Raw genomic sequence first — 25323 nt, forward strand, 5'->3', positions numbered from 1 at the left:
GATTGCCAGGGGCGGCGCGTGGCTGGACTTGGAAAGGCGGGGTGTTGGCGCCAAGGTGGCGCCGAGCGGCTGCTATGGGTCGAGCAGGAGCAGCGGTAGAGCCTGACGCTCCCTGGTGGTCTAGTGGTTAGGATTCGGCGCTCTCACCGCCGCGGCCCGGGTTCGATTCCCGGTCAGGGAAGCCTTTCTTCTTCCTCTCTACCTCACACCGTCCACAACCCACTTTTAGGCCACGCTTGCTCCGCGGCCTCGGCGTCGCGCCCTGCCCGACAACAGCCGCCCGGTGCCCTGCACCTGCAGCCCAAGCCCTGCCACGCAACCTCCACCCCCCTCCCCGCCCGGCCAAACCTTTTGGCCGCACTGGCGCGCGCCCACTCGAGGCCTTCGACGTCCCGTGTCTTCGTTTCCACTCGCTTGCCTCAGCCCCAAACACGAATGGCCGGGGCAGCGCCTCTCCCCGCCGAGGCTGTGGCCACGAGCAAACGCCCCCGCCTGTGTTTGGACTCTCCAGCAGCACTGCTTCTCCCCCACGGCGACGGCGGCGGCGGCACCGACGGCGCTGTCACACGCGGTGCCTTCTGACATCGCCGGATCCCCTGTGGAAAGGAGCACCGGTGGGCAGACGGGTGCTTCGCAACACCGCAGCAGGCTTCCTGAACGCCCTTGCCGGTGCCCTGGGGGTGGCTGACAGTGTGGGATGAAGGTGTTTGTGGCCGCGGTCGGTGGCCACCCCACGCGGGTTAGGGAACGGAGCAGAACGAGCCCATGGAGAGAGGGCGGCGCTGGGCCGCGTGCTGGGAGGTGCGAGGAAGGGCCTGGGGTGTCTGGCTGGAGCGCGGGCAGGAGCGGGAGGTGTTGGGCTGGCGGGGACCTGGCCCGGGAGAGCGGCTGGCCACTCAGGCAGGGGCTCGGCAGAAGCTTGGAGTGGTGGCGGCCCCTGGCCCGGCACGGGTGTGCGGGTGGGTGAGATCAGGGGGTGGGGTGGGCCTGGAGTAGGAGTGGGTCTGAGGAGCGCTGGCGGAAGTGAGACTTCCGGGCAGGACATGTGACGGTCGGGTCTGTGATACAAGGGGCAGGTGGCAAGGAGAGGGGTCCGAGCCTGCAGGCTGGGGGGAAGGGCGGGGTGTGTGAGTGGGCTGTGGGGCGAGGAAGATGGCGGGAGAGGACCCCTTCGCGGTGGGGTGGCGGGTGAGCGCCCCACACTGGTGTGCTGTACGGCAAGGTGGTCCGGCCAAGCAACGGGTTGGTACTGGGGACGGTGGGTAGGAGGCAGGTAAGAGAACAACAGAAACGGAGCGCGCCACAGGGGCTAGGCGGGGTCCGAATGGGGTGGGGGCTCTCTACTGCCCCAGAGGCGTACATCACCTCTCACCGGGAGAAACCATCCAGTCTCAGGTGTGTGTGGCGGCGGGGGTGGGGGGAGGAGGGGTTGAGGCTGAAAGAGGCCAAGGGAGAGGTCCCGTCTGATCCAGCAATCCCACTCCTGGGTACGTACCTGGAAATGACGAAACAAGAGTTCAAAAAGGCCCAAGCACCTCCATGTTCACAGCGGCACTATTTGCACTAGCCAAGACATGGAAAGAACCCAAGTGCCCGTCAACGGGTGGCTAGTGCAAGAAGAGGTGGTGTCTGTGTACTACGGGCTATCACTCAGCCATCAATAAGAAAGAATGAAATATTGCCACTTGCTGCCACAAGAATGCTCCCAGAGAATATTACGCTTACTGAAGTATGTCCGACAGAGAAACACAAAGATATGTGGAATCTCAAAAGTACTACCACTGAATCTATGTGCGAAACAGAAACAGGTTCACAGACCTGGAAAACACAGTGATGGTTACCCGAGGGAGAAAGGAGGGGTGGAGGGACAAATTAGGAGCTCGATGAACCGATACACAGTACTTCATATAAAGGAGATAAGCAACAAGGATTTACCGAATAACACAGGGAATGATATTCAATCTCCTGCAATAACCTATACTGGAAATCAATCTGAAACAATATTAGACATGGAAAACAGTATCCCCTTTGCTGTACACCTGAAACTAACTCAGTGTGGTTAATCAACTCTTCTTCCTAAACCACAAGTACTAGTACTTAAAAATAAGCAAGTAAATAAATGAATAAAAGCAACGAACAAAATAAATAGGAGAAACTGAGCCATCAGATGATCCAGCAATCCCCGTCGTGGGTACACATCCGCCAAAGAGAAAAACTGTTTTTTGGAGAGGTCCATGCACCCCCGTGTTTGTAGCTGCGCTACGTGCCACAGCCAAGACACAGAAGAAAACCCATGTGCCCATCAGCAGTTGGCTGACAGAAAAAGATGTGGTGTATATGTACTGTGGAGTATTACTCAGCCATTTCAGAGAATGAAATATTGCCATTTGCCACAATAAGGACGGTCCTAGAGATTATTACACTTAGTGAAGTAAGTCTGACAGAGAAGCACAAAGATACGTGGAATCTAAAACAAAATAGAAAAGAATGTATGTGCAAAAGAGAAACAGATTCACAGACGGAGAAAACACACTGATGGTTACCCGAGGAGAAAGGCAGGGGTGCAGACATAAATTAGGAGCTGCGATGAACAGATACACCGGACTTCATATAAAAGACATAAGCAACAAGGATTTCCAGTATAGCACAGGGAATGATATACAATATCCTGTAGTAAGCTATCATGGAAAGCAATCTGAAACAATATTAGACATGGAAAACAGTATCCGCTTTGCTGTGCACCTGAAACTAACTCAATATTGTTAATCAACTTTTCTTCCAAAATTACAGCTAGTAGTTCTTATAAGTAAGTAAGTAAATGAGTAAATATTAAATGCACAAATAAAAACAACACACTAAAGAAATAGGTGAAATATGAGCTCTCATACGATCCAGCAATCCCCATCGTGGGTACACATCGGCAGAGGAGAGAAACTGTCATTTGAAGAGATGCATGCACCCCCATGTTCACAGCAGCACTACGGGCCACAGCCAAGACATGGGCAAAACCCAAGTGCCCATCAACCGATGGCTGGCACAGGAAGACGTGGTATATATGTACTGTGGAATATTACTCAGCCATACAAAAGAGTGAGATATTGCCATTTGCACCCAGAAGGAGGGACGTAGAGTATATTACACTTAGCGACGTAAGTCAGGCAGAGAAGCACAAAGATATGTGGAACCTAAACCGTACTACGAACGAATGTATGTGCCAAAGAGAAGCAGACACACAGACATAGAAAACACACTGTTTGTTACCCAAGGGGAAAGTGTAGGGCAGGGGGAAATCCGGAGCTGCGATTAACAGAGAGGAAATAACTATACGTAAAGCACATAAGCAACAAGGATTTACCGTACAGCACAGGGAACTGTATTCATGTGTCGTGATAACGTATAATGGAAAATAACCTGGAAAAGGACATATAACTGAATCACTTTGCTGTACACCTGAAAGTAACACAATGTTTAAACCAACCATACTGCTACGAAAAGGAGAAGACGACGAAGGGGAAAAAAAGAGGGCAACGGGACAGAGGCAAGGGCAGGATCCTTGACAACGCAGGATTTGGAAAGGATCGGGGGGCGGGGGGGAAAGTGGCGAGACAGGAGGTGGGAGGGGGGTGTTTGTGGGAGTAGGCAGGAGGCTGAGGTGGTGGTGCTGGGGGTGCTGTCCCGAGGGCTGATGCTGTTGGTGGGAGCAGAGGTTTAGAGGAGGGGGTGGTGTTTGTCGTGCCGATGGTGCTGGTGGCAGTAGCGGTGGAGGAGCGGGCCGGTGTCGGAAACGTATTTCTGTCGAGGGTCAAAACATGAATCTAGAGTGTAGTCTGCGATGATAGTGTGGACTTCTTTGGAACTCTTCGTGCAAGCGAGCGCTTCTGGGACTCTCTAGGAAAATGGGCTGTATCGCTCCCAGAGGTGGCAACTTGCTTGCTCCTGGTTGTGCAAAGATAGTATAATTTTCGGAGTGGGGGCAGAGTGAGGCAGAGAGCTTGGACACGTGGCGAAAGGTGACGAGGTTGGGCTGTGCGGGTGCCAGTGTGGGGTGTTCCTTACTAGTGACAAGCGGGACACAAGCGGGGTCGGGGTCAGGAAGAGAACAAGGACAAGGAAGGGGTCTGGGCGAAAGAGTGGCTGAGCCCGCGAGGTGTCAGGTCCCGGAGGCCTGGCTCCCGGGCGTGTGTGGGGTGGGGGCGTCTGCGTGGGAAGGACAGGGGCCGGAAGGTGCGGTGGTGAGCGAGCTGTTGCAGGACCGGTGCCTTGAGTGTGGCAGCTGGGAAACCCAGCTCCGCTTTGGGGCTGCGGGAACCAAAAGGGGACGCTGCGTCTGCACGGGCCGGGAATCGAACCCGGGCCTCCCGCGTGGCAGGCGAGAATTCTACCACTGAACCACCCATGCACCGATGGCCGCCGGTGCCCGCCGCTGCCCCAGCGGCGCTCGCCGCCAACCGCCGGACCCTGGTCACTTCTCGCCCCGTGGGCATGTGCTCCATTTGAGCAGGAGGCCGACGGGCCACCTGAATGAGAGGCTCCGGGCACTCTGGCGACCCCACGGCGCGAGGCGGTCGGAAGCACCGACGGATGGAGGGACGCAGGCGGGCTCGGCCCGTCCTGCGCTTTCTCTGCCGTCCACGGAGCCGCGTGACTGTCGGTGTCGCCAGAGGAAGCCAGGAGGCGAACCGGCCTGGCCCGCGCCCGAATCCCAGTCAGGGCAGGCGAGGCGTGGCCGCTGCGGCTGAGCACCGGCGTTCCTCTCAGCCGCCGCCCGGCTCCGACGCAGGCAGGCAGGCAGGCAGGCAGGCAGGCAGGTGTGGTCCGGCCAGGGTCCCAAGGCGAAAAAGCACCGAGGGCACGCACCGCAGGCCGGCAAGACGCTGTCGGCGGCCACCTCGCTGTGGCTGTGGAGGGAATGGAATGGGCAGGCGGGCCGTTGGGGCTGGCGGGAAGGACAGGATGTTGGAAAGAGGGAGAGCTGCTGCTGGCGGAAGTGGAAGAAAGGCTGTGAGAACGAGTCCGCTGTTCAGCAGGCAGAAGTCGGAGGGCGGGCGAGGCGTGGAGGGCTTTCCACGCGCGGCCGTTCTGCGTGTGGCGGTGGGGGCGGGGTGGAGCGGGGCAGAGGGCGTGGGGGGGAGGGGCGAAGGCAGGCAGGCAGGCCGACCAGCAGCAGCAGCAGCCGCCAGCAGGTGAGGAAAGATGTGCTGCGAAGGGCTGAAGGGCTTCCTGGTGTGTGGGTGCAGGTAGGAGGGGGCGTAGGAGCTGGCGGGGAGGGCGTTTGTCCGGAAAGCCCGTGGCCGGAGGGTTCCTAGCGGGCCGTTTCTGCCAGGCCCGCGGCCGTGGCTGAGAAGGTCCCGCGTCTGAGAGGCGTGGATGTCCGGGCCGCAGTTTGGAGAGGCGGCAAGAGTGCAAGGCGCGAACGGACTGGAAGGCAGTAAAGCGCCGCCATAGGGCGGGCCAAAAGGCTGGCTTGTCAGGAGTGGGATTCGAACCCACGCCTCCAGGGGAGACTGCGACCTGAACGCAGCGCCTTAGACCGCTCGGCCATCCTGACGGCGGGCCTGGGCGTGCGCGTGGCCGCTCGGCTGGCTGGGACCCGACGCGACGCGACGCGAAGCCCGGTGCCCTTGGCGGGACGCGGTGCTCCGCGCCAGGCGCGCGGCCGTGTGGGTGCGCGACGGAGCGGGCGCGCGGCGGCCGACGGGGAGCAAGGCCAGACGACGCGCCTGGCTCCGCCGCGCTGGCGCCCTCGCCCACCCCTGGCCCCGCACGGAGCCGGGCCGCGTCTTGCCAGCCCCTGCCGCCGGCCCCCACCGGCGCCTCTCCTCGCCGGCCATGGCCAGGCGCGCGCCCACCCGCTCCTCGCAGCCTTGCTTTCGGTCTCGGGCCCCCTCCTCCCGGCGCGATCCCCGCGTCGGAGGCAATAGGCAGCGCGCACTCGGAGCTTTCAGCGCCACTTGGGTCCGGGTCCCTGTCGGGTCGGGGGCTGCTGCTTTGGAGGACGCGGTTGGTGTGGCGTTGGGTCGGGTCGGGCACGTGCCGGACGCCCGAGGTGGGCAGGGGGCCGGAGGGCAGGGGGAGGCGTCGGCAGGCAGCCCGAGGGCGTCCGGGCGCGGGGGCGGTGGCCGCCGTCCTCGTTAGTATAGTGGTGAGTATCCCCGCCTGTCACGCGGGAGACCGGGGTTCGATTCCCCGACGGGGAGGCAACACGCCCCCTTTTGGTGGCTGGCGCCGCTCTCTGTCCCGCCGCCTATCTCCCAAGGACCCTGCTTCTCCGCCCTGTGCCCTCCGTCCTCCAGCGAGGCGCAGGGCCCCAGCGCGTGCCCAGCCTGCCCACCCTCGGCCCCCTCCAGCCCTCCAGCCCTCCAGCCCTTCCTCGTCGCCGGGCACTCAGTCGCCACGGCCGAGCGACGGCCTCCTCTGGACACCACAAGCTCTCGATGACGTTGCGGCCCGCCCAAAGTGGCTGTCTCCGTGGGCTCCTTGCGTCGCGACGCAAAGCTGCGCAGCTATGCACAGCTGCACAGGTGCACAGCTGCCGGGACGGGTGCGAGGCGGATGAGTGCCGTCCCCTGTCGGTGCGGGAAGTGGCCTGGCCAGGCGCCGGGTGGAGAAGGGCTTTGGCGAGCCGGGGTGCTGGAAGATGCGTGCGCCGGGGGCGGGGGCGGGCCGCGGCGTGGAGCCGAGGGACCTGGAGCAGCAAGGCAGCGAGAGCGCCCCCCTGAGGCGATCGGGCGGGTGGTCTAGGGCAGCTTCGTAGGGCTGGCGCGGGTGGGGCGCCGGGGGGCCTTGGTGGCGTCTGTGACGTCACAGAGCTGCCGGCCGGCGTGGCGTCGGGGCAGGGCTGTTCCAAGCGGCGGCTGCGGCGGCGGCGGCTGAGGAGGACGAGGAGGACGAGGGAGAGAAAGGGGAGCAGGAGTCGGAAGAGAAGGAGGAGGAGGAGGAGGAGGAGGAGGAGGAGGGGGAGGAGGAAGCGGCGACGAGAGTGCGCTCGGGCGAGCCCGGTGCCGGCGTCTCGGGGGCGGCCCGGGCTGTGCAGCGTTGGTGGTATAGTGGTGAGCATAGCTGCCTTCCAAGCAGTTGACCCGGGTTCGATTCCCGGCCAACGCAGCAGGCCGACCTTTTGCCGAGCTCCGCGGGCGGCCGGCCCGGGGCCTGTGAGGGAGAGCTGGGAGCAGGGAGCGCGGTGGCCCTAGCGGCTCTTCTTGTGTGTGCGAGGAGCAGGCGCGCAGTGTTCTGAGGGTGCTGCAAGCAGGAAGGACGGGAGGACGCGTGGATTGCCAGGGGCGGCGCGTGGCTGGACTTGGAAAGGCGGGGTGTTGGCGCCAAGGTGGCGCCGAGCGGCTGCTATGGGTCGAGCAGGAGGAGCGGTAGAGCCTGACGCTCCCTGGTGGTCTAGTGGTTAGGATTCGGCGCTCTCACCGCCGCGGCCCGGGTTCGATTCCCGGTCAGGGAAGCCTTTCTTCTTCCTCTCTACCTCACACCGTCCACAACCCACTTTTAGGCCACGCTTGCTCCGCGGCCTCGGCGTCGCGCCCTGCCCGACAACAGCCGCCCGGTGCCCTGCACCTGCAGCCCAAGCCCTGCCACGCAACCTCCACCCCCCTCCCCGCCCGGCCAAACCTTTTGGCCGCACTGGCGCGCGCCCACTCGAGGCCTTCGACGTCCCGTGTCTTCGTTTCCACTCGCTTGCCTCAGCCCCAAACACGAATGGCCGGGGCAGCGCCTCTCCCCGCCGAGGCTGTGGCCACGAGCAAACGCCCCCGCCTGTGTTTGGACTCTCCAGCAGCACTGCTTCTCCCCCACGGCGACGGCGGCGGCGGCACCGACGGCGCTGTCACACGCGGTGCCTTCTGACATCGCCGGATCCCCTGTGGAAAGGAGCACCGGTGGGCAGACGGGTGCTTCGCAACACCGCAGCAGGCTTCCTGAACGCCCTTGCCGGTGCCCTGGGGGTGGCTGACAGTGTGGGATGAAGGTGTTTGTGGCCGCGGTCGGTGGCCACCCCACGCGGGTTAGGGAACGGAGCAGAACGAGCCCATGGAGAGAGGGCGGCGCTGGGCCGCGTGCTGGGAGGTGCGAGGAAGGGCCTGGGGTGTCTGGCTGGAGCGCGGGCAGGAGCGGGAGGTGTTGGGCTGGCGGGGACCTGGCCCGGGAGAGCGGCTGGCCACTCAGGCAGGGGCTCGGCAGAAGCTTGGAGTGGTGGCGGCCCCTGGCCCGGCACGGGTGTGCGGGTGGGTGAGATCAGGGGGTGGGGTGGGCCTGGAGTAGGAGTGGGTCTGAGGAGCGCTGGCGGAAGTGAGACTTCCGGGCAGGACATGTGACGGTCGGGTCTGTGATACAAGGGGCAGGTGGCAAGGAGAGGGGTCCGAGCCTGCAGGCTGGGGGGAAGGGCGGGGTGTGTGAGTGGGCTGTGGGGCGAGGAAGATGGCGGGAGAGGACCCCTTCGCGGTGGGGTGGCGGGTGAGCGCCCCACACTGGTGTGCTGTACGGCAAGGTGGTCCGGCCAAGCAACGGGTTGGTACTGGGGACGGTGGGTAGGAGGCAGGTAAGAGAACAACAGAAACGGAGCGCGCCACAGGGGCTAGGCGGGGTCCGAATGGGGTGGGGGCTCTCTACTGCCCCAGAGGCGTACATCACCTCTCACCGGGAGAAACCATCCAGTCTCAGGTGTGTGTGGCGGCGGGGGTGGGGGGAGGAGGGGTTGAGGCTGAAAGAGGCCAAGGGAGAGGTCCCGTCTGATCCAGCAATCCCACTCCTGGGTACGTACCTGGAAATGACGAAACAAGAGTTCAAAAAGGCCCAAGCACCTCCATGTTCACAGCGGCACTATTTGCACTAGCCAAGACATGGAAAGAACCCAAGTGCCCGTCAACGGGTGGCTAGTGCAAGAAGAGGTGGTGTCTGTGTACTACGGGCTATCACTCAGCCATCAATAAGAAAGAATGAAATATTGCCACTTGCTGCCACAAGAATGCTCCCAGAGAATATTACGCTTACTGAAGTATGTCCGACAGAGAAACACAAAGATATGTGGAATCTCAAAAGTACTACCACTGAATCTATGTGCGAAACAGAAACAGGTTCACAGACCTGGAAAACACAGTGATGGTTACCCGAGGGAGAAAGGAGGGGTGGAGGGACAAATTAGGAGCTCGATGAACCGATACACAGTACTTCATATAAAGGAGATAAGCAACAAGGATTTACCGAATAACACAGGGAATGATATTCAATCTCCTGCAATAACCTATACTGGAAATCAATCTGAAACAATATTAGACATGGAAAACAGTATCCCCTTTGCTGTACACCTGAAACTAACTCAGTGTGGTTAATCAACTCTTCTTCCTAAACCACAAGTACTAGTACTTAAAAATAAGCAAGTAAATAAATGAATAAAAGCAACGAACAAAATAAATAGGAGAAACTGAGCCATCAGATGATCCAGCAATCCCCGTCGTGGGTACACATCCGCCAAAGAGAAAAACTGTTTTTTGGAGAGGTCCATGCACCCCCGTGTTTGTAGCTGCGCTACGTGCCACAGCCAAGACACAGAAGAAAACCCATGTGCCCATCAGCAGTTGGCTGACAGAAAAAGATGTGGTGTATATGTACTGTGGAGTATTACTCAGCCATTTCAGAGAATGAAATATTGCCATTTGCCACAATAAGGACGGTCCTAGAGATTATTACACTTAGTGAAGTAAGTCTGACAGAGAAGCACAAAGATACGTGGAATCTAAAACAAAATAGAAAAGAATGTATGTGCAAAAGAGAAACAGATTCACAGACGGAGAAAACACACTGATGGTTACCCGAGGAGAAAGGCAGGGGTGCAGACATAAATTAGGAGCTGCGATGAACAGATACACCGGACTTCATATAAAAGACATAAGCAACAAGGATTTCCAGTATAGCACAGGGAATGATATACAATATCCTGTAGTAAGCTATCATGGAAAGCAATCTGAAACAATATTAGACATGGAAAACAGTATCCGCTTTGCTGTGCACCTGAAACTAACTCAATATTGTTAATCAACTTTTCTTCCAAAATTACAGCTAGTAGTTCTTATAAGTAAGTAAGTAAATGAGTAAATATTAAATGCACAAATAAAAACAACACACTAAAGAAATAGGTGAAATATGAGCTCTCATACGATCCAGCAATCCCCATCGTGGGTACACATCGGCAGAGGAGAGAAACTGTCATTTGAAGAGATGCATGCACCCCCATGTTCACAGCAGCACTACGGGCCACAGCCAAGACATGGGCAAAACCCAAGTGCCCATCAACCGATGGCTGGCACAGGAAGACGTGGTATATATGTACTGTGGAATATTACTCAGCCATACAAAAGAGTGAGATATTGCCATTTGCACCCAGAAGGAGGGACGTAGAGTATATTACACTTAGCGACGTAAGTCAGGCAGAGAAGCACAAAGATATGTGGAACCTAAACCGTACTACGAACGAATGTATGTGCCAAAGAGAAGCAGACACACAGACATAGAAAACACACTGTTTGTTACCCAAGGGGAAAGTGTAGGGCAGGGGGAAATCCGGAGCTGCGATTAACAGAGAGGAAATAACTATACGTAAAGCACATAAGCAACAAGGATTTACCGTACAGCACAGGGAACTGTATTCATGTGTCGTGATAACGTATAATGGAAAATAACCTGGAAAAGGACATATAACTGAATCACTTTGCTGTACACCTGAAAGTAACACAATGTTTAAACCAACCATACTGCTACGAAAAGGAGAAGACGACGAAGGGGAAAAAAAGAGGGCAACGGGACAGAGGCAAGGGCAGGATCCTTGACAACGCAGGATTTGGAAAGGATCGGGGGGCGGGGGGGAAAGTGGCGAGACAGGAGGTGGGAGGGGGGTGTTTGTGGGAGTAGGCAGGAGGCTGAGGTGGTGGTGCTGGGGGTGCTGTCCCGAGGGCTGATGCTGTTGGTGGGAGCAGAGGTTTAGAGGAGGGGGTGGTGTTTGTCGTGCCGATGGTGCTGGTGGCAGTAGCGGTGGAGGAGCGGGCCGGTGTCGGAAACGTATTTCTGTCGAGGGTCAAAACATGAATCTAGAGTGTAGTCTGCGATGATAGTGTGGACTTCTTTGGAACTCTTCGTGCAAGCGAGCGCTTCTGGGACTCTCTAGGAAAATGGGCTGTATCGCTCCCAGAGGTGGCAACTTGCTTGCTCCTGGTTGTGCAAAGATAGTATAATTTTCGGAGTGGGGGCAGAGTGAGGCAGAGAGCTTGGACACGTGGCGAAAGGTGACGAGGTTGGGCTGTGCGGGTGCCAGTGTGGGGTGTTCCTTACTAGTGACAAGCGGGACACAAGCGGGGTCGGGGTCAGGAAGAGAACAAGGACAAGGAAGGGGTCTGGGCGAAAGAGTGGCTGAGCCCGCGAGGTGTCAGGTCCCGGAGGCCTGGCTCCCGGGCGTGTGTGGGGTGGGGGCGTCTGCGTGGGAAGGACAGGGGCCGGAAGGTGCGGTGGTGAGCGAGCTGTTGCAGGACCGGTGCCTTGAGTGTGGCAGCTGGGAAACCCAGCTCCGCTTTGGGGCTGCGGGAACCAAAAGGGGACGCTGCGTCTGCACGGGCCGGGAATCGAACCCGGGCCTCCCGCGTGGCAGGCGAGAATTCTACCACTGAACCACCCATGCACCGATGGCCGCCGGTGCCCGCCGCTGCCCCAGCGGCGCTCGCCGCCAACCGCCGGACCCTGGTCACTGCTCGCCCCGTGGGCATGTGCTCCATTTGAGCAGGAGGCCGACGGGCCACCTGAATGAGAGGCTCCGGGCACTCTGGCGACCCCACGGCGCGAGGCGGTCGGAAGCACCGACGGATGGAGGGACGCAGGCGGGCTCGGCCCGTCCTGCGCTTTCTCTGCCGTCCACGGAGCCGCGTGACTGTCGGTGTCGCCAGAGGAAGCCAGGAGGCGAACCGGCCTGGCCCGCGCCCGAATCCCAGTCAGGGCAGGCGAGGCGTGGCCGCTGCGGCTGAGCACCGGCGTTCCTCTCAGCCGCCGCCCGGCTCCGACGCAGGCAGGCAGGCAGGCAGGCAGGCAGGCAGGTGTGGTCCGGCCAGGGTCCCAAGGCGAAAAAGCACCGAGGGCACGCACCGCAGGCCGGCAAGACGCTGTCGGCGGCCACCTCGCTGTGGCTGTGGAGGGAATGGAATGGGCAGGCGGGCCGTTGGGGCTGGCGGGAAGGACAGGATGTTGGAAAGAGGGAGAGCTGCTGCTGGCGGAAGTGGAAGAAAGGCTGTGAGAACGAGTCCGCTGTTCAGCAGGCAGAAGTCGGAGGGCGGGCGAGGCGTGGAGGGCTTTCCACGCGCGGCCGTTCTGCGTGTGGCGGTGGGGGCGGGGTGGAGCGGGGCAGAGGGCGTGGGGGGGAGGGGCGAAGGCAGGCAGGCAGGCCGACCAGCAGCAGCAGCAGCCGCCAGCAGGTGAGGAAAGATGTGCTGCGAAGGGCTGAAGGGCTTCCTGGTGTGTGGGTGCAGGTAGGAGGGGGCGTAGGAGCTGGCGGGGAGGGCGTTTGTCCGGAAAGCCCGTGGCCGGAGGGTTCCTAGCGGGCCGTTTCTGCCAGGCCCGCGGCCGTGGCTGAGAAGGTCCCGCGTCTGAGAGGCGTGGATGTCCGGGCCGCAGTTTGGAGAGGCGGCAAGAGTGCAAGGCGCGAACGGACTGGAAGGCAGTAAAGCGCCGCCATAGGGCGGGCCAAAAGGCTGGCTTGTCAGGAGTGGGATTCGAACCCACGCCTCCAGGGGAGACTGCGACCTGAACGCAGCGCCTTAGACCGCTCGGCCATCCTGACGGCGGGCCTGGGCGTGCGCGTGGCCGCTCGTCTGGCTGGGACCCGACGCGACGCGACGCGAAGCCCGGTGCCCTTGGCGGGACGCGGTGCTCCGCGCCAGGCGCGCGGCCGTGTGGGTGCGCGACGGAGCGGGCGCGCGGCGGCCGACGGGGAGCAAGGCCAGACGACGCGCCTGGCTCCGCCGCGCTGGCGCCCTCGCCCACCCCTGGCCCCGCACGGAGCCGGGCCGCGTCTTGCCAGCCCCTGCCGCCGGCCCCCACCGGCGCCTCTCCTCGCCGGCCATGGCCAGGCGCGCGCCCACCCGCTCCTCGCAGCCTTGCTTTCGGTCTCGGGCCCCCTCCTCCCGGCGCGATCCCCGCGTCGGAGGCAATAGGCAGCGCGCACTCGGAGCTTTCAGCGCCACTTGGGTCCGGGTCCCTGTCGGGTCGGGGGCTGCTGCTTTGGAGGACGCGGTTGGTGTGGCGTTGGGTCGGGTCGGGCACGTGCCGGACGCCCGAGGTGGGCAGGGGGCCGGAGGGCAGGGGGAGGCGTCGGCAGGCAGCCCGAGGGCGTCCGGGCGCGGGGGCGGTGGCCGCCGTCCTCGTTAGTATAGTGGTGAGTATCCCCGCCTGTCACGCGGGAGACCGGGGTTCGATTCCCCGACGGGGAGGCAACACGCCCCCTTTTGGTGGCTGGCGCCGCTCTCTGTCCCGCCGCCTATCTCCCAAGGACCCTGCTTCTCCGCCCTGTGCCCTCCGTCCTCCAGCGAGGCGCAGGGCCCCAGCGCGTGCCCAGCCTGCCCACCCTCGGCCCCCTCCAGCCCTCCAGCCCTCCAGCCCTTCCTCGTCGCCGGGCACTCAGTCGCCACGGCCGAGCGACGGCCTCCTCTGGACACCACAAGCTCTCGATGACGTTGCGGCCCGCCCAAAGTGGCTGTCTCCGTGGGCTCCTTGCGTCGCGACGCAAAGCTGCGCAGCTATGCACAGCTGCACAGGTGCACAGCTGCCGGGACGGGTGCGAGGCGGATGAGTGCCGTCCCCTGTCGGTGCGGGAAGTGGCCTGGCCAGGCGCCGGGTGGAGAAGGGCTTTGGCGAGCCGGGGTGCTGGAAGATGCGTGCGCCGGGGGCGGGGGCGGGCCGCGGCGTGGAGCCGAGGGACCTGGAGCAGCAAGGCAGCGAGAGCGCCCCCCTGAGGCGATCGGGCGGGTGGTCTAGGGCAGCTTCGTAGGGCTGGCGCGGGTGGGGCGCCGGGGGGCCTTGGTGGCGTCTGTGACGTCACAGAGCTGCCGGCCGGCGTGGCGTCGGGGCAGGGCTGCTCCAAGCGGCGGCTGCGGCGGCGGCGGCTGAGGAGGACGAGGAGGACGAGGGAGAGAAAGGGGAGCAGGAGTCGGAAGAGAAGGAGGAGGAGGAGGAGGAGGAGGAGGAGGAGGGGGAGGAGGAAGCGGCGACGAGAGTGCGCTCGGGCGAGCCCGGTGCCGGCGTCTCGGGGGCGGCCCGGGCTGTGCAGCGTTGGTGGTATAGTGGTGAGCATAGCTGCCTTCCAAGCAGTTGACCCGGGTTCGATTCCCGGCCAACGCAGCAGGCCGACCTTTTGCCGAGCTCCGCGGGCGGCCGGCCCGGGGCCTGTGAGGGAGAGCTGGGAGCAGGGAGCGCGGTGGCCCTAGCGGCTCTTCTTGTGTGTGCGAGGAGCAGGCGCGCAGTGTTCTGAGGGTGCTGCAAGCAGGAAGGACGGGAGGACGCGTGGATTGCCAGGGGCGGCGCGTGGCTGGACTTGGAAAGGCGGGGTGTTGGCGCCAAGGTGGCGCCGAGCGGCTGCTATGGGTCGAGCAGGAGCAGCGGTAGAGCCTGACGCTCCCTGGTGGTCTAGTGGTTAGGATTCGGCGCTCTCACCGCCGCGGCCCGGGTTCGATTCCCGGTCAGGGAAGCCTTTCTTCTTCCTCTCTACCTCACACCGTCCACAACCCACTTTTAGGCCACGCTTGCTCCGCGGCCTCGGCGTCGCGCCCTGCCCGACAACAGCCGCCCGGTGCCCTGCACCTGCAGCCCAAGCCCTGCCACGCAACCTCCACCCCCCTCCCCGCCCGGCCAAACCTTTTGGCCGCACTGGCGCGCGCCCACTCGAGGCCTTCGACGTCCCGTGTCTTCGTTTCCACTCGCTTGCCTCAGCCCCAAACACGAATGGCCGGGGCAGCGCCTCTCCCCGCCGAGGCTGTGGCCACGAGCAAACGCCCCCGCCTGTGTTTGGACTCTCCAGCAGCACTGCTTCTCCCCCACGGCGACGGCGGCGGCGGCACCGACGGCGCTGTCACACGCGGTGCCTTCTGACATCGCCGGATCCCCTGTGGAAAGGAGCACCGGTGGGCAGACGGGTGCTTCGCAACACCGCAGCAGGTTTCCTGAACGCCCTTGCCGGTGCCCTGGGGGTGGCTGACAGTGTGGGATGAAGGTGTTTGTGGCCGCGGTCGGTGGCCACCCCACGCGGGTTAGGGAACGGAGCAGAACGAGCCCATGGAGAGAGGGCGGCGCTGGGCCGCGTGCTGGGAGGTGCGAGGAAGGGCCTGGGGTGTCTGGCTGGAGCGCGGGCAGGAGCGGGAGGTGTTGGGCTGGCGGGGACCTGGCCCGGGAGAGCGGCTGGCCACTCAGGCAGGGGCTCGGCAGAAGCTTGGAGTGGTGGCGGCCCCTGGCCCGGCACGGGTGTGCGGGTGGGTGAGATCAGGGGGTGGGGTGGGCCTGGAGTAGGAGTGGGTCTGAGGAGCGCTGGCGGAAGTGAGACTTCCGGGCAGGACATGTGACGGTCGGGTCTGTGATACAAGGGGCAGGTGGCAAGGAGAGGGGTCCGAGCCTGCAGGCTGGGGGGAAGGGCGGGGTGTGTGAGTGGGCTGTGGGGCGAGGAAGATGGCGGGAGAGGACCCCTTCGCGGTGGGGTGGCGGGTGAGCGCCCCACACTGGTGTGCTGTACGGCAAGGTGGTCCGGCCAAGCAACGGGTTGGTACTGGGGACGGTGGGTAGGAGGCAGGTAAGAGAACAACAGAAACGGAGCGCGCCACAGGGGCTAGGCGGGGTCCGAATGGGGTGGGGGCTCTCTACTGCCCCAGAGGCGTACATCACCTCTCACCGGGAGAAACCATCCAGTCTCAGGTGTGTGTGGCGGCGGGGGTGGGGGGAGGAGGGGTTGAGGCTGAAAGAGGCCAAGGGAGAGGTCCCGTCTGATCCAGCAATCCCACTCCTGGGTACGTACCTGGAAATGACGAAACAAGAGTTCAAAAAGGCCCAAGCACCTCCATGTTCACAGCGGCACTATTTGCACTAGCCAAGACATGGAAAGAACCCAAGTGCCCGTCAACGGGTGGCTAGTGCAAGAAGAGGTGGTGTCTGTGTACTACGGGCTATCACTCAGCCATCAATAAGAAAGAATGAAATATTGCCACTTGCTGCCACAAGAATGCTCCCAGAGAATATTAACGCTTACTGAAGTATGTCCGACAGAGAAACACAAAGATATGTGGAATCTCAAAAGTACTACCACTGAATCTATGTGCGAAACAGAAACAGGTTCACAGACCTGGAAAACACAGTGATGGTTACCCGAGGGAGAAAGGAGGGGTGGAGGGACAAATTAGGAGCTCGATGAACCGATACACAGTACTTCATATAAAGGAGATAAGCAACAAGGATTTACCGAATAACACAGGGAATGATATTCAATCTCCTGCAATAACCTATACTGGAAATCAATCTGAAACAATATTAGACATGGAAAACAGTATCCCCTTTGCTGTACACCTGAAACTAACTCAGTGTGGTTAATCAACTCTTCTTCCTAAACCACAAGTACTAGTACTTAAAAATAAGCAAGTAAATAAATGAATAAAAGCAACGAACAAAATAAATAGGAGAAACTGAGCCATCAGATGATCCAGCAATCCCCGTCGTGGGTACACATCCGCCAAAGAGAAAAACTGTTTTTTGGAGAGGTCCATGCACCCCCGTGTTTGTAGCTGCGCTACGTGCCACAGCCAAGACACAGAAGAAAACCCATGTGCCCATCAGCAGTTGGCTGACAGAAAAAGATGTGGTGTATATGTACTGTGGAGTATTACTCAGCCATTTCAGAGAATGAAATATTGCCATTTGCCACAATAAGGACGGTCCTAGAGATTATTACACTTAGTGAAGTAAGTCTGACAGAGAAGCACAAAGATACGTGGAATCTAAAACAAAATAGAAAAGAATGTATGTGCAAAAGAGAAACAGATTCACAGACGGAGAAAACACACTGATGGTTACCCGAGGAGAAAGGCAGGGGTGCAGACATAAATTAGGAGCTGCGATGAACAGATACACCGGACTTCATATAAAAGACATAAGCAACAAGGATTTCCAGTATAGCACAGGGAATGATATACAATATCCTGTAGTAAGCTATCATGGAAAGCAATCTGAAACAATATTAGACATGGAAAACAGTATCCGCTTTGCTGTGCACCTGAAACTAACTCAATATTGTTAATCAACTTTTCTTCCAAAATTACAGCTAGTAGTTCTTATAAGTAAGTAAGTAAATGAGTAAATATTAAATGCACAAATAAAAACAACACACTAAAGAAATAGGTGAAATATGAGCTCTCATACGATCCAGCAATCCCCATCGTGGGTACACATCGGCAGAGGAGAGAAACTGTCATTTGAAGAGATGCATGCACCCCCATGTTCACAGCAGCACTACGGGCCACAGCCAAGACATGGGCAAAACCCAAGTGCCCATCAACCGATGGCTGGCACAGGAAGACGTGGTATATATGTACTGTGGAATATTACTCAGCCATACAAAAGAGTGAGATATTGCCATTTGCACCCAGAAGGAGGGACGTAGAGTATATTACACTTAGCGACGTAAGTCAGGCAGAGAAGCACAAAGATATGTGGAACCTAAACCGTACTACGAACGAATGTATGTGCCAAAGAGAAGCAGACACACAGACATAGAAAACACACTGTTTGTTACCCAAGGGGAAAGTGTAGGGCAGGGGGAAATCCGGAGCTGCGATTAACAGAGAGGAAATAACTATACGTAAAGCACATAAGCAACAAGGATTTACCGTACAGCACAGGGAACTGTATTCATGTGTCGTGATAACGTATAATGGAAAATAACCTGGAAAAGGACATATAACTGAATCACTTTGCTGTACCCCTGAAAGTAACACAATGTTTAAACCAACCATACTGCTACGAAAAGGAGAAGACGACGAAGGGGAAAAAAAGAGGGCAACGGGACAGAGGCAAGGGCAGGATCCTTGACAACGCAGGATTTGGAAAGGATCGGGGGGCGGGGGGGAAAGTGGCGAGACAGGAGGTGGGAGGGGGGTGTTTGTGGGAGTAGGCAGGAGGCTGAGGTGGTGGTGCTGGGGGTGCTGTCCCGAGGGCTGATGCTGTTGGTGGGAGCAGAGGTTTAGAGGAGGGGGTGGTGTTTGTCGTGCCGATGGTGCTGGTGGCAGTAGCGGTGGAGGAGCGGGCCGGTGTCGGAAACGTATTTCTGTCGAGGGTCAAAACATGAATCTAGAGTGTAGTCTGCGATGATAGTGTGGACTTCTTTGGAACTCTTCGTGCAAGCGAGCGCTTCTGGGACTCTCTAGGAAAATGGGCTGTATCGCTCCCAGAGGTGGCAACTTGCTTGCTCCTGGTTGTGCAAAGATAGTATAATTTTCGGAGTGGGGGCAGAGTGAGGCAGAGAGCTTGGACACGTGGCGAAAGGTGACGAGGTTGGGCTGTGCGGGTGCCAGTGTGGGGTGTTCCTTACTAGTGACAAGCGGGACACAAGCGGGGTCGGGGTCAGGAAGAGAACAAGGACAAGGAAGGGGTCTGGGCGAAAGAGTGGCTGAGCCCGCGAGGTGTCAGGTCCCGGAGGCCTGGCTCCCGGGCGTGTGTGGGGTGGGGGCGTCTGCGTGGGAAGGACAGGGGCCGGAAGGTGCGGTGGTGAGCGAGCTGTTGCAGGACCGGTGCCTTGAGTGTGGCAGCTGGGAAACCCAGCTCCGCTTTGGGGCTGCGGGAACCAAAAGGGGACGCTGCGTCTGCACGGGCCGGGAATCGAACCCGGGCCTCCCGCGTGGCAGGCGAGAATTCTACCACTGAACCACCCATGCACCGATGGCCGCCGGTGCCCGCCGCTGCCCCAGCGGCGCTCGCCGCCAACCGCCGGACCCTGGTCACTGCTCGCCCCGTGGGCATGTGCTCCATTTGAGCAGGAGGCCGACGGGCCACCTGAATGAGAGGCTCCGGGCACTCTGGCGACCCCACGGCGCGAGGCGGTCGGAAGCACCGACGGATGGAGGGACGCAGGCGGGCTCGGCCCGTCCTGCGCTTTCTCTGCCGTCCACGGAGCCGCGTGACTGTCGGTGTCGCCAGAGGAAGCCAGGAGGCGAACCGGCCTGGCCCGCGCCCGAATCCCAGTCAGGGCAGGCGAGGCGTGGCCGCTGCGGCTGAGCACCGGCGTTCCTCTCAGCCGCCGCCCGGCTCCGACGCAGGCAGGCAGGCAGGCAGGCAGGCAGGCAGGTGTGGTCCGGCCAGGGTCCCAAGGCGAAAAAGCACCGAGGGCACGCACCGCAGGCCGGCAAGACGCTGTCGGCGGCCACCTCGCTGTGGCTGTGGAGGGAATGGAATGGGCAGGCGGGCCGTTGGGGCTGGCGGGAAGGACAGGATGTTGGAAAGAGGGAGAGCTGCTGCTGGCGGAAGTGGAAGAAAGGCTGTGAGAACGAGTCCGCTGTTCAGCAGGCAGAAGTCGGAGGGCGGGCGAGGCGTGGAGGGCTTTCCACGCGCGGCCGTTCTGCGTGTGGCGGTGGGGGCGGGGTGGAGCGGGGCAGAGGGCGTGGGGGGGAGGGGCGAAGGCAGGCAGGCAGGCCGACCAGCAGCAGCAGCAGCCGCCAGCAGGTGAGGAAAGATGTGCTGCGAAGGGCTGAAGGGCTTCCTGGTGTGTGGGTGCAGGTAGGAGGGGGCGTAGGAGCTGGCGGGGAGGGCGTTTGTCCGGAAAGCCCGTGGCCGGAGGGTTCCTAGCGGGCCGTTTCTGCCAGGCCCGCGGCCGTGGCTGAGAAGGTCCCGCGTCTGAGAGGCGTGGATGTCCGGGCCGCAGTTTGGAGAGGCGGCAAGAGTGCAAGGCGCGAACGGACTGGAAGGCAGTAAAGCGCCGCCATAGGGCGGGCCAAAAGGCTGGCTTGTCAGGAGTGGGATTCGAACCCACGCCTCCAGGGGAGACTGCGACCTGAACGCAGCGCCTTAGACCGCTCGGCCATCCTGACGGCGGGCCTGGGCGTGCGCGTGGCCGCTCGGCTGGCTGGGACCCGACGCGACGCGACGCGACGCGAAGCCCGGTGCCCTTGGCGGGACGCGGTGCTCCGCGCCAGGCGCGCGGCCGTGTGGGTGCGCGACGGAGCGGGCGCGCGGCGGCCGACGGGGAGCAAGGCCAGACGACGCGCCTGGCTCCGCCGCGCTGGCGCCCTCGCCCACCCCTGGCCCCGCACGGAGCCGGGCCGCGTCTTGCCAGCCCCTGCCGCCGGCCCCCACCGGCGCCTCTCCTCGCCGGCCATGGCCAGGCGCGCGCCCACCCGCTCCTCGCAGCCTTGCTTTCGGTCTCGGGCCCCCTCCTCCCGGCGCGATCCCCGCGTCGGAGGCAATAGGCAGCGCGCACTCGGAGCTTTCAGCGCCACTTGGGTCCGGGTCCCTGTCGGGTCGGGGGCTGCTGCTTTGGAGGACGCGGTTGGTGTGGCGTTGGGTCGGGTCGGGCACGTGCCGGACGCCCGAGGTGGGCAGGGGGCCGGAGGGCAGGGGGAGGCGTCGGCAGGCAGCCCGAGGGCGTCCGGGCGCGGGGGCGGTGGCCGCCGTCCTCGTTAGTATAGTGGTGAGTATCCCCGCCTGTCACGCGGGAGACCGGGGTTCGATTCCCCGACGGGGAGGCAACACGCCCCCTTTTGGTGGCTGGCGCCGCTCTCTGTCCCGCCGCCTATCTCCCAAGGACCCTGCTTCTCCGCCCTGTGCCCTCCGTCCTCCAGCGAGGCGCAGGGCCCCAGCGCGTGCCCAGCCTGCCCACCCTCGGCCCCCTCCAGCCCTCCAGCCCTCCAGCCCTTCCTCGTCGCCGGGCACTCAGTCGCCACGGCCGAGCGACGGCCTCCTCTGGACACCACAAGCTCTCGATGACGTTGCGGCCCGCCCAAAGTGGCTGTCTCCGTGGGCTCCTTGCGTCGCGACGCAAAGCTGCGCAGCTATGCACAGCTGCACAGGTGCACAGCTGCCGGGACGGGTGCGAGGCGGATGAGTGCCGTCCCCTGTCGGTGCGGGAAGTGGCCTGGCCAGGCGCCGGGTGGAGAAGGGCTTTGGCGAGCCGGGGTGCTGGAAGATGCGTGCGCCGGGGGCGGGGGCGGGCCGCGGCATGGAGCCGAGGGACCTGGAGCAGCAAGGCAGCGAGAGCGCCCCCCTGAGGCGATCGGGCGGGTGGTCTAGGGCAGCTTCGTAGGGCTGGCGCGGGTGGGGCGCCGGGGGGCCTTGGTGGCGTCTGTGACGTCACAGAGCTGCCGGCCGGCGTGGCGTCGGGGCAGGGCTGCTCCAAGCGGCGGCTGCGGCGGCGGCGGCTGAGGAGGACGAGGAGGACGAGGGAGAGAAAGGGGAGCAGGAGTCGGAAGAGAAGGAGGAGGAGGAGGAGGAGGAGGAGGAGGAGGGGGAGGAGGAAGCGGCGACGAGAGTGCGCTCGGGCGAGCCCGGTGCCGGCGTCTCGGGGGCGGCCCGGGCTGTGCAGCGTTGGTGGTATAGTGGTGAGCATAGCTGCCTTCCAAGCAGTTGACCCGGGTTCGATTCCCGGCCAACGCAGCAGGCCGACCTTTTGCCGAGCTCCGCGGGCGGCCGGCCCGGGGCCTGTGAGGGAGAGCTGGGAGCAGGGAGCGCGGTGGCCCTAGCGGCTCTTCTTGTGTGTGCGAGGAGCAGGCGCGCAGTGTTCTGAGGGTGCTGCAAGCAGGAAGGACGGGAGGACGCGTGGATTGCCAGGGGCGGCGCGTGGCTGGACTTGGAAAGGCGGGGTGTTGGCGCCAAGGTGGCGCCGAGCGGCTGCTATGGGTCGAGCAGGAGCAGCGGTAGAGCCTGACGCTCCCTGGTGGTCTAGTGGTTAGGATTCGGCGCTCTCACCGCCGCGGCCCGGGTTCGATTCCCGGTCAGAGAAGCCTTTCTTCTTCCTCTCTACCTCACACCGTCCACAACCCACTTTTAGGCCACGCTTGCTCCGCGGCCTCGGCGTCGCGCCCTGCCCGACAACAGCCGCCCGGTGCCCTGCACCTGCAGCCCAAGCCCTGCCACGCAACCTCCACCCCCCTCCCCGCCCGGCCAAACCTTTTGGCCGCACTGGCGCGCGCCCACTCGAGGCCTTCGACGTCCCGTGTCTTCGTTTCCACTCGCTTGCCTCAGCCCCAAACACGAATGGCCGGGGCAGCGCCTCTCCCCGCCGAGGCTGTGGCCACGAGCAAACGCCCCCGCCTGTGTTTGGACTCTCCAGCAGCACTGCTTCTCCCCCACGGCGACGGCGGCGGCGGCACCGACGGCGCTGTCACACGCGGTGCCTTCTGACATCGCCGGATCCCCTGTGGAAAGGAGCACCGGTGGGCAGACGGGTGCTTCGCAACACCGCAGCAGGCTTCCTGAACGCCCTTGCCGGTGCCCTGGGGGTGGCTGACAGTGTGGGATGAAGGTGTTTGTGGCCGCGGTCGGTGGCCACCCCACGCGGGTTAGGGAACGGAGCAGAACGAGCCCATGGAGAGAGGGCGGCGCTGGGCCGCGTGCTGGGAGGTGCGAGGAAGGGCCTGGGGTGTCTGGCTGGAGCGCGGGCAGGAGCGGGAGGTGTTGGGCTGGCGGGGACCTGGCCCGGGAGAGCGGCTGGCCACTCAGGCAGGGGCTCGGCAGAAGCTTGGAGTGGTGGCGGCCCCTGGCCCGGCACGGGTGTGCGGGTGGGTGAGATCAGGGGGTGGGGTGGGCCTGGAGTAGGAGTGGGTCTGAGGAGCGCTGGCGGAAGTGAGACTTCCGGGCAGGACATGTGACGGTCGGGTCTGTGATACAAGGGGCAGGTGGCAAGGAGAGGGGTCCGAGCCTGCAGGCTGGGGGGAAGGGCGGGGTGTGTGAGTGGGCTGTGGGGCGAGGAAGATGGCGGGAGAGGACCCCTTCGCGGTGGGGTGGCGGGTGAGCGCCCCACACTGGTGTGCTGTACGGCAAGGTGGTCCGGCCAAGCAACGGGTTGGTACTGGGGACGGTGGGTAGGAGGCAGGTAAGAGAACAACAGAAACGGAGCGCGCCACAGGGGCTAGGCGGGGTCCGAATGGGGTGGGGGCTCTCTACTGCCCCAGAGGCGTACATCACCTCTCACCGGGAGAAACCATCCAGTCTCAGGTGTGTGTGGCGGCGGGGGTGGGGGGAGGAGGGGTTGAGGCTGAAAGAGGCCAAGGGAGAGGTCCCGTCTGATCCAGCAATCCCACTCCTGGGTACGTACCTGGAAATGACGAAACAAGAGTTCAAAAAGGCCCAAGCACCTCCATGTTCACAGCGGCACTATTTGCACTAGCCAAGACATGGAAAGAACCCAAGTGCCCGTCAACGGGTGGCTAGTGCAAGAAGAGGTGGTGTCTGTGTACTACGGGCTATCACTCAGCCATCAATAAGAAAGAATGAAATATTGCCACTTGCTGCCACAAGAATGCTCCCAGAGAATATTACGCTTACTGAAGTATGTCCGACAGAGAAACACAAAGATATGTGGAATCTCAAAAGTACTACCACTGAATCTATGTGCGAAACAGAAACAGGTTCACAGACCTGGAAAACACAGTGATGGTTACCCGAGGGAGAAAGGAGGGGTGGAGGGACAAATTAGGAGCTCGATGAACCGATACACAGTACTTCATATAAAGGAGATAAGCAACAAGGATTTACCGAATAACACAGGGAATGATATTCAATCTCCTGCAATAACCTATACTGGAAATCAATCTGAAACAATATTAGACATGGAAAACAGTATCCCCTTTGCTGTACACCTGAAACTAACTCAGTGTGGTTAATCAACTCTTCTTCCTAAACCACAAGTACTAGTACTTAAAAATAAGCAAGTAAATAAATGAATAAAAGCAACGAACAAAATAAATAGGAGAAACTGAGCCATCAGATGATCCAGCAATCCCCGTCGTGGGTACACATCCGCCAAAGAGAAAAACTGTTTTTTGGAGAGGTCCATGCACCCCCGTGTTTGTAGCTGCGCTACGTGCCACAGCCAAGACACAGAAGAAAACCCATGTGCCCATCAGCAGTTGGCTGACAGAAAAAGATGTGGTGTATATGTACTGTGGAGTATTACTCAGCCATTTCAGAGAATGAAATATTGCCATTTGCCACAATAAGGACGGTCCTAGAGATTATTACACTTAGTGAAGTAAGTCTGACAGAGAAGCACAAAGATACGTGGAATCTAAAACAAAATAGAAAAGAATGTATGTGCAAAAGAGAAACAGATTCACAGACGGAGAAAACACACTGATGGTTACCCGAGGAGAAAGGCAGGGGTGCAGACATAAATTAGGAGCTGCGATGAACAGATACACCGGACTTCATATAAAAGACATAAGCAACAAGGATTTCCAGTATAGCACAGGGAATGATATACAATATCCTGTAGTAAGCTATCATGGAAAGCAATCTGAAACAATATTAGACATGGAAAACAGTATCCGCTTTGCTGTGCACCTGAAACTAACTCAATATTGTTAATCAACTTTTCTTCCAAAATTACAGCTAGTAGTTCTTATAAGTAAGTAAGTAAATGAGTAAATATTAAATGCACAAATAAAAACAACACACTAAAGAAATAGGTGAAATATGAGCTCTCATACGATCCAGCAATCCCCATCGTGGGTACACATCGGCAGAGGAGAGAAACTGTCATTTGAAGAGATGCATGCACCCCCATGTTCACAGCAGCACTACGGGCCACAGCCAAGACATGGGCAAAACCCAAGTGCCCATCAACCGATGGCTGGCACAGGAAGACGTGGTATATATGTACTGTGGAATATTACTCAGCCATACAAAAGAGTGAGATATTGCCATTTGCACCCAGAAGGAGGGACGTAGAGTATATTACACTTAGCGACGTAAGTCAGGCAGAGAAGCACAAAGATATGTGGAACCTAAACCGTACTACGAACGAATGTATGTGCCAAAGAGAAGCAGACACACAGACATAGAAAACACACTGTTTGTTACCCAAGGGGAAAGTGTAGGGCAGGGGGAAATCCGGAGCTGCGATTAACAGAGAGGAAATAACTATACGTAAAGCACATAAGCAACAAGGATTTACCGTACAGCACAGGGAACTGTATTCATGTGTCGTGATAACGTATAATGGAAAATAACCTGGAAAAGGACATATAACTGAATCACTTTGCTGTACCCCTGAAAGTAACACAATGTTTAAACCAACCATACTGCTACGAAAAGGAGAAGACGACGAAG

At 60.5% G+C, this 25323-nt stretch overlaps 15 non-coding genes across 15 annotated transcripts; 9 read left to right on the forward strand and 6 right to left on the reverse strand.

Moving 5' to 3' along the window:
* The first annotated feature begins 109 nt into the window (after positions 1-109).
* On the forward strand, positions 110-181 carry TRNAE-CUC (transfer RNA glutamic acid (anticodon CUC)). The gene has a single exon. It is a non-coding gene; the product is annotated as a tRNA-Glu (tRNA).
* Positions 182-4328: 4147 nt separating this feature from the next.
* Positions 4329-4399, reverse strand: TRNAG-GCC (transfer RNA glycine (anticodon GCC)). Its single transcript has one exon. It is a non-coding gene; the product is annotated as a tRNA-Gly (tRNA).
* Positions 4400-5465: 1066 nt separating this feature from the next.
* Positions 5466-5548, reverse strand: TRNAL-CAG (transfer RNA leucine (anticodon CAG)). Its single transcript has one exon. It is a non-coding gene; the product is annotated as a tRNA-Leu (tRNA).
* A 577-nt stretch (positions 5549-6125) lies between these two features.
* On the forward strand, positions 6126-6197 carry TRNAD-GUC (transfer RNA aspartic acid (anticodon GUC)). Its single transcript has one exon. It is a non-coding gene; the product is annotated as a tRNA-Asp (tRNA).
* An 835-nt stretch (positions 6198-7032) lies between these two features.
* Positions 7033-7104, forward strand: TRNAG-UCC (transfer RNA glycine (anticodon UCC)). The gene has a single exon. It is a non-coding gene; the product is annotated as a tRNA-Gly (tRNA).
* A 274-nt stretch (positions 7105-7378) lies between these two features.
* On the forward strand, positions 7379-7450 carry TRNAE-CUC (transfer RNA glutamic acid (anticodon CUC)). The gene has a single exon. It is a non-coding gene; the product is annotated as a tRNA-Glu (tRNA).
* A 4147-nt stretch (positions 7451-11597) lies between these two features.
* Positions 11598-11668, reverse strand: TRNAG-GCC (transfer RNA glycine (anticodon GCC)). Its single transcript has one exon. It is a non-coding gene; the product is annotated as a tRNA-Gly (tRNA).
* Positions 11669-12734: 1066 nt separating this feature from the next.
* On the reverse strand, positions 12735-12817 carry TRNAL-CAG (transfer RNA leucine (anticodon CAG)). Its single transcript has one exon. It is a non-coding gene; the product is annotated as a tRNA-Leu (tRNA).
* A 577-nt stretch (positions 12818-13394) lies between these two features.
* Positions 13395-13466, forward strand: TRNAD-GUC (transfer RNA aspartic acid (anticodon GUC)). Its single transcript has one exon. It is a non-coding gene; the product is annotated as a tRNA-Asp (tRNA).
* An 835-nt stretch (positions 13467-14301) lies between these two features.
* On the forward strand, positions 14302-14373 carry TRNAG-UCC (transfer RNA glycine (anticodon UCC)). Its single transcript has one exon. It is a non-coding gene; the product is annotated as a tRNA-Gly (tRNA).
* Positions 14374-14647: 274 nt separating this feature from the next.
* TRNAE-CUC (transfer RNA glutamic acid (anticodon CUC)) lies at positions 14648-14719 on the forward strand. The gene has a single exon. It is a non-coding gene; the product is annotated as a tRNA-Glu (tRNA).
* Positions 14720-18867: 4148 nt separating this feature from the next.
* Positions 18868-18938, reverse strand: TRNAG-GCC (transfer RNA glycine (anticodon GCC)). Its single transcript has one exon. It is a non-coding gene; the product is annotated as a tRNA-Gly (tRNA).
* Positions 18939-20004: 1066 nt separating this feature from the next.
* TRNAL-CAG (transfer RNA leucine (anticodon CAG)) lies at positions 20005-20087 on the reverse strand. Its single transcript has one exon. It is a non-coding gene; the product is annotated as a tRNA-Leu (tRNA).
* Positions 20088-20669: 582 nt separating this feature from the next.
* On the forward strand, positions 20670-20741 carry TRNAD-GUC (transfer RNA aspartic acid (anticodon GUC)). The gene has a single exon. It is a non-coding gene; the product is annotated as a tRNA-Asp (tRNA).
* Positions 20742-21576: 835 nt separating this feature from the next.
* On the forward strand, positions 21577-21648 carry TRNAG-UCC (transfer RNA glycine (anticodon UCC)). Its single transcript has one exon. It is a non-coding gene; the product is annotated as a tRNA-Gly (tRNA).
* The last annotated feature ends 3675 nt before the right edge of the window (positions 21649-25323 follow it).

Source organism: Delphinapterus leucas, chromosome 1 (genome assembly GCF_059928025.1).
Source record: "Delphinapterus leucas isolate spDelLeu-1000000601 "Yukka" chromosome 1, BTC_Dleu_Yukka2, whole genome shotgun sequence".
NCBI lineage: Eukaryota > Metazoa > Chordata > Mammalia > Artiodactyla > Monodontidae > Delphinapterus > Delphinapterus leucas.